Source organism: Seriola lalandi, unplaced genomic scaffold (assembly GCF_002814215.2).
Source record: "Seriola lalandi dorsalis isolate HSWRI2012SDOR001 ecotype SW California unplaced genomic scaffold, Sedor1 jcf7180002054580, whole genome shotgun sequence".
NCBI lineage: Eukaryota > Metazoa > Chordata > Actinopteri > Carangiformes > Carangidae > Seriola > Seriola lalandi.
Genome location: NW_019525133.1, coordinates 1686189 through 1694343, shown reverse-complemented (window position 1 = coordinate 1694343; position 8155 = coordinate 1686189).

Below are 8155 nucleotides of genomic sequence, written 5' to 3'. Positions count from 1 at the left end.
TGTATTTACCTGAAAGACACACAAGAGCCATTTTATTTTTACCCCATCACCTTCCCACCCATCCCTTCTTCTGCACCGGAGCAAGTCCTTTGATAGCTGATGCTCCACATGGGCAGCGATGCCTGCAGAGCCAGACACCCGGGAGAGACGCCTTATGAAAGCAAAGCGACTCCTCCCTCTTGCGGAAGGAGAGGACCCAAGCCGTTTTATTAGCACAGAAGGGCAATAAGGGCTAAAGGAAAACAATTATACCCCAATCATTTCCGACTCTTCATGGCAGTCATGGGCCAAAGCAGTCTGAGGATGAAGGTTACAGGGCAGTATGATCGCTGACTAATGTGTTGAACATGTAAAGCTTGAAAACTGAATTTACAAACAGAAATATCTGGCACTATAGAGACGAATGTGATGCTTTAAATTTTATATTTCTGTGTTTCAGGAAAGAAATATCTAGCAGAATCAAAAACATGAGTCGCTCTCTGTAGGGGAACAAAAATGGCTTTAAATATAAAAAATGGCTGATTTAATTTTGTCAGTAGAAAGTTGAATGTATGCATAAGACATATTCATTTTGGTGTTACCTTTTTAGTTGTTGGTAGGTTTTGAGTACAGCTGTGTTAAAAGTAATTCCTTAAAGAATTAGTTCACCCACATTACAAAAACACAAACATATTTTCTGTTTTTCTTCTACCAATAAGGTGTCAGAAAGTGTCTCTGGAAAATCCGCATACCTCAAGTTTTTTTTTACGGATCTGCTTTGTGCCAAAGAGATAGTCTCTATGAAAAATGTTAATAATGAGGTCTGGATTTTTCAGTGCAACCAGGAGTGTTTGGAAAGTTGTGAAAAACATCATATAACAAAAATGTATTTCCATTATCTTAGGGCTGGCAGCAGAAATGTTGAAAAAAAGAGGTTGATATCACATAAACTAGACAAATACAACCAACATCTATCTGCATGTTTGGACTTCAATAGGGGTATGCGAGAAAATGTGTGTTTGCATTTTAGGAGGTTAATAGGAATCAGGTGGTGGTTATTTTCTACCAGTAGTAACTCGCTATTTCACATCTGTCAGTGCATTTATTGAAACATTTTGTTGTAGTTTATTGCCACATGTTTAGGCTTTGTTGTTGGATGTTAGTCTTCTCCATCAAGGCTGAAACTACACTCTAGTTTATTGCGCAGGATTAAAGCACAATGCAGCCGATCTGTCTCCTGAACATATTTAGGTCTTTATTTGAGTCAGTGGTTGAGCTCAGTGTCAGGAGTGAAGCTGCTCTGGGGAAGCCTGAGCCTGGATCAACAGTAATCCTCCTCCCACTGAGGTCACAGTCTAGTTATAGGAGGCAAAGGTTCCCTCTGCTGTTTGCAGCCCAACTTCCATTAGCAATCTGTTAGCGGCAGTCCACTGAGAGGGAGGACTGGAGCACACTAACATACAAAGACACTCACACACATACACACACACACACATGCTCACGGCACAGACCTTGTTTGATGAAAAAGAACAATTAAGGGAGAAATGAGGGAGAATCATCAGGGGAAATGGCTGATGAAGACTTTATTGATTAGAGTAGCTCCACTGATCCAGCTCTCACTGTAGCAATTACCACCAGCCGCCTGCCGCCAATGGGAGGGGGGGGCCTCACAGTGCAGGGGCCCCATTTGAAGACCATGATGTGAAAGAGATGAACTGAGGAAGCATTTTTGGACTATATTAGACAAAACTGCAAGAAAAATATTAGCCTGCATGTGAAACATTAGCCTGTGCCAAACTTTACTTTAAACTGAAATAGAAGAACGTTACTAACTTGTTTTTTTATTGCACTAATTTTTGATTATTGTACGATGATTTTTTTGATTGAATATTCTGTCAGTTAGCACTATTTTGCTTATAATACAAGCTACAGAATAAAAGGTGAGATATATAAAAGAGACAAAGTGGTGATCAAAGCACATCTGAGCTCAGAACATGTGTCTACTGACAAATGTTTACTGTGCAGAATCTGCTCTTCATTATCATAAATAGTTATTTTCCCTGTCACTTTATTTACCCATTTACGAAAACCATTGGCCTTTTATTTTATTTACACACATGCAGAGCATCGGGATCTGCTCATGATAGGTTAGAACAAAGCAGCGTCTTCCTCTTTTTGTCTCTGTGTTATTCACACACATGAACGCGCGCGCACACACACACACACACACACACACACACACACACACACACACACACACACAAAGACCAATGATTAATTCAAATCCCTTGTGAATAAAGCAATAAAGCCTAATGGGGGCACATCTGAGTCAACATGCCTACATACCTACAGCAGAGGCCAGTCTGATCATTTCCATTTGTTTGTTTGCTCAGCTAAGACAGCTTGGTATTTGTATTTAAATCAGACTGTTGTCTCTTCAAAGACCAAAGACGCTGTTAAGCAATTGATGTGCATGTTGACTTATCAGCGCAGTTGTTTAGATTGCAGACGCACGCACGCATGGGTGACTTGATGTGGCGTCTTCTCTTAGCATGGTGATGAATTTGTTGTAGTTTAAATCTAACCGTCGCATACCAACAACACAAGACGTATAGCCTGAATCTCTTTATGAAAGAGAATAGGTTACATCTCATTATGCCTCATGATGTTTTCATCATGCACTGTGAGGCAAGTGAATGTGCTGAATTAGATCAAGCATCTTTGAGAGACACCAAGTTCAAAGGTCAGAGGAGGTGACCTTGGGAGAGCCTTTGTCTAATTAGAGGTGAAAGGCCAGGATTTAATCTGAAATGTGACCTGGGGCTCTGTGAACAGCACCATGGTGTACACACAGCATCTTCTGCTGTCTGTTAACATTAGATCGACCCAAAAACAAAATCAAATTAAGACAAAGATTTTGTTTTACAAATTATGATAAAACTAAAACTGAACTTAAAGAGAATCAAGAAAATCAAAAATAGTTTAAGTAGTTCGTTAAGTATGTGTTAAAAAATTGAACAAAGCTTCTTTTTTTTATTTTTATTTTTTTTAAAAGGAGCTATTTGTATTTACATTGGATTATTTGTTTTGCTATTGCTACATATCCAACGTTAGCAGGCTAGAAGAATCATTGCAAGTTCAGCATCAAACTTCATTCCTTTACTCGACAAGAGCCGTCTCCAGCGGTGAAAAGCAACAGCAATGTTGCCTCTTGTCTCGATCGTGTTTTTTTTTCTACTGAAGTTAGCACGCTTACCAGCTAGCCCCGGCCCGTCTCTTCACTTCCCGATATAGCAGCTGATTGTAGCTTCCAATCTGCCCTGAAGACGTCGCTGCTCAGAGGGTCTATTATAACTTGTTGAATTATAAAGACAATGATGGCTGAAACTTTTGTCAAACTACAATCACCACCACCTGCTCCCTGCAAGAAACCACGTTCAGCGGCAGAGACAAACTCACAAACAGCCCCTTTAATTCTCTGCTATATTGAAGAATGGCTCGTTTGGCCTCTATATGAGCACCTGAAAAGGGAACGGAATAAAAGTGCCAGTTTAAGTATAAAAAACAGCTTCAGTTAAGGATGTACATGTATTTTAAATGTCTGCTCTCCTCAACTAGAAATGAAAAAAATATCAACTTAATATTTATATTAAAACTAAAACTAACAAACTCACAATAACCCAAAACTACAGAAGTCTTGTCCAGTAGTAAAAGGACCATCTCTTCATTTGAGCCTGGGGGATGGATGAAAAACCACCAGTCCTCCCAGTAATATCCACCATTACAGAGACACTGTTCTCTCAACCTGCAGCTCACTAACTACAGTCTCACATATTCACAACCTCGTGGACTATTTGGCAAGGGCACAGAAGCAAAAAAGAGATAACGGTCAATGGAGAAATATAAAGGGACAAACACAATCTGTTTCTGCACTAGATGGAGATGAATGGGGCATAATCCGTTGCCTTCCATCACACCTACCCAGCCTGCACCATGGCTCCCCGCTTAACCACAATGATGATTAATCCTACACCCACTATTTATATTTCCTAATTGTAATTAGCACGAATTATCAATTATGGTTAGTGCCTAATTGCCCTTCATGAAGACAGCTCCCCAGGTTTAAACAGGTCCATTTAAATAATGTAACTAATAGCTCTTGCCTTTACGTTGCGGATACATCTTCATTGTTCCACGCGTGAACCGTGATGGTTGCTCGTAATTTAACCGGGCAATCGGGAGAAGGAGTGCAGGTGGCACTGCGGGACTAATTATTGTTAATGAATTATGATGTGACCTTCTCAGAACAATGGCTAATCAATGCTCACGTTGAGTGACAGTACACTCTGTGCAGATGCCAGGCACCACAGAGCCATTACAGTCAGGCCCTCAGCCTTGTGAAAAAACAGGAAGCTGCAGCTCTTTCTGTCCATTTTCTCGTGGTCTTTCTCATTATGTACACTCTCCTCTCACCACAACACTCACCTCCATGTGGCTGTAATTGCAGTTTTTATGTGGACAAGACAAGTTCACTAAAATACCTGTGTAGCCTAATTTACAGACTGAACAATCTTTATGTCTAGCCGGGACATTAGGCTAAGATAGCCTCACTTTGTACCCAGTCCTTGTGCCTTAACCTTTTCGAAATCTTTCCCAAAGTGTAATCCTTATTTTAGTATTTAACTATCTTAATAATTATACCATTACCAATGAGACTGAGCTTGAAAAAAAGAAATGAGATCAAATGCTCTGATCCTTGCTCGGTCACCCAACGCTATCTCATAACTGAGGATCATTTTCATTGATTTCTGAATCCATGTGTAACTGCAAGACACGTGAATGCCTGAGGATACCGTTGCACATTGTGTGTGTCATTAATGAGACAGGATTCAGGACAAATTGCTGTTTTCCTTCAACATAGATGCTACATGAAAAACTACATGGAAACAGTTCACACATGAAAACTTTGGTTGAATTTTTCTGATTTTCTGAGCAGGGAAAAAAACATAGATATAGATATCAAGCATTAAATAACAAGATAAAAATCACATATAAATTTTGAATTTTTACGAGGACGGATTTCACCTGAAAACTAATTGGAACAAGGCTTAAAGACATGCGATTCACTCTGAACCATACATCTCCAGTCTGTATGTGGTGGAAAGTTTGCCGATAAGACCGCACTGTGCTGGACTGTTAGTTCAGAACATCAGCGCTTGAACTGACCTTTACCTCGTTGTGACAGGGGTGCAGTATGACTGACAGTGTCCCTCAGCATAATTTACCCCCAGCCCACATCGCCCTCCATCTCCTCTGTGATGCAGTTGACCCCTTTACAAATCACCCCCAACTTTACACATCTGCTGCCTGTCAGCATCTGCCAGGCGCACTCACCCGTCCCGCCCGTAATGAAAAACTCTCATTACTCGCCTCCACCCAACAGGTATACAGGCCGTTAGGACAATTACTGGGCAATGCCACTGACCTTGTTGTCAGAGAGAGTCAAACAAACACAGAGGTCTAACTGAAAGGAGGGTTGGCGGCAAAAACCCACAGGCATGCAGTGGAGAGACTTGGCAAAATGAGGGAAGCTTTATGCCCGTTGAGGAAGATTGTACTGTATTGATCTATACTGGCACACATCAATGCCAACTGCTTCTGAGTGCAGATAAAGTAGAAACGTAGGTAGCAGCAGGATTCAATACTCTGAGATAACTGCCTCTAAATGGTCAGATTAAAAGACAAGCACAGAAGAAGTGTTAAATGTACACACTGGAGGTTTTGCATGTTGTAACTCATTAACCAAAAGTTGTGCCGACAATTCTCCACATAATAGGCCACCATAAATTCTGAGGGTGGTTTCATGTCAGCATGGCATTGCAGAGGCTTAAAAGCTGTTTGAGTTTTGTAATACATCAGGGATCATTTAGTAGTCTTTGCTTTTTTGTCAAAGTTACATTGATTGGTTGCAGGTGTTGCCTTCAAGATCTGCTGTGAAAAGTATGATGTGCATTTGGAAGCTTAATGCAAGAAAAACATTACAGTTAAATGTCAAATGCACTTGCGTGCAGCAAAGGAGGACGAGTGTTTGCAATAATTCTTACAAGAGGATAATGTGACATTTAAGGAGATATTTGTAAGATTTGCTATTGCTACATAGCCAGTGTTTGAATCAACAGCTATTTACTCATCAGTCTAGAAGAAATGTTGTGAGTTCAGCATCAAACTTCATTCCTTTACTAACTAAGAGCTGTCTCCAGCAGTGGAAAGCAACGGCAATGTTAACTCTTGTCTCTATCACGTTTTCTTCTACTGAAGTTAGCATGCTAACCAGCTAGCCCCGGTCCGTCTTGTCATGTTCTGATAGCGACTCACTTTAGCTTCCACTCTGCAACTACAATCACCACCACCTGCTCCCTGCAAGGAACCACGATCGGCGGCAGAGAAAACTTACAAATAGCCTCTTTAATGCAAACAAGACTATACTTCAAGGCACAGTGCAGTGAGCAAAATGCTAACGTGAGCGTCCTCCCAACAACAACGGGTCCAAACATGTTCAATCTTAGATACCACAACTACTACAGAGTTTAGGAATCTGACACAGAGGATCTAACAGCTTCCCTTAATGCTCCACTAGACACTTTCTGATCCTTTGTTTGAGTCCCACTTAACAGGAGAGCTGGGGAGACAGTGGAGGACTTCAGAGGAAACAATAGACACTACAGTCTGTGAGTAGAACTGCAGCTCATAATGCCACTCCTGCCATTAGACAAATTATCTGACGTTTAGCAGACTGGGGGCAGCCTCCCTGTGAAGCAATGACTTTATTGACCCTGGAGGGGGGTCTTGGATGGAAGTGTGTCTCTTTGGCTCCCTGCGGTGTCCAACAGGGAGCACTCCTCCTCTCTGGAGTCTTGCTCTGGCCCGTACAGACTCAGAGCTGAGTCAGCTGCTGTTCCCGCTGTCTGAAGTCTACCTGAGGGCCTCTTTGTCCTCGGGGCTTCGTCCCTTTGTCCCGCTGACCCGCTGACCCACACAAACAGATGTCCAGCCACTGGGCTTTCTCGTAGGAAGTTGTAAACCTCCAGTGTGCAGTGGGCCCTATTCATATGGAGGGGCTACAGTAATGGCCGTGCAAGTGCCATACACATGCAAATGCTGACACGCAGACACCCCGTAGGGGCGGCTTTAACAAATGTTTGACTATGTAACTACTACACACCATGCCAGTCCACCAGACTATGACAGGGTAGCAATGAAACCTCCATGTAGCAGAGTAATCACCCAGAACTGTATAAGTAACACAGGAAATTGTATAGGGAGGAATTTGAGACCTTTAACAGTGTGTAAACACGATGTGATCCCCCATGTTACCAACACTGGACAGAACTAAAAACAGAAATGGCCCCGCTGCCTTCTGTCTCATGCACACACAATGTAGACCTCACAGGCTTAGATGGTAAAATATGTTAATGCATAAACAAGTGGAGCAAAACAGTTACACCAAGCTACAGCTGGCAGAGGAGGAAAGTACGTTTTTATCACCAGTTTGAACCTATTCTAATTCTACAAAACTACAAAATACTAATTTGAGATAAATGATAGGAATAAGCAATAACTGAAAATGAAAAATAACTTGGGTCATTCAACGACTGAAGAGTTAAAAAAAGCTTCTAACAAACCCTCCTGTGCTGTTGCAGTTACTGGTTTGGCCTTCCAGTATCCAAAATGACTGTGTGTAGCCATCAGGTTTTATCTGTATTGGACACCTGCTGAGAATATTGATCCTCTGCTGGTTTCACCATTTTAGCCATCACCAGGCATCAAGCTTAAACAACCCTATGTCACTTTATATTGAATACTAATAGCAAAGACCTGGGAGCTGATTGATTGTGAATATAAATCTATCACCTTAGGTGAGAAAACAATCAGCTGTTTTCATTGTATGGCTGCAATTTAGCTTTGAATGTTTCTAAAGATGCACATAGAATAGTAATTCATCAGGGATCCTTTGAGTCTGTCACATCCTCAGTTAGTTTTCTCTAATAAGCCAGTGAAGTTACTGTCATTTGGCATAGACTATTACCGTGATAGTGCAAGCAAATGGGGCATAAACTATTTTCTCCAAATCAAAAAAACAAAACAACAAACGTTTCAATCTCAGGTTTGATTCTCT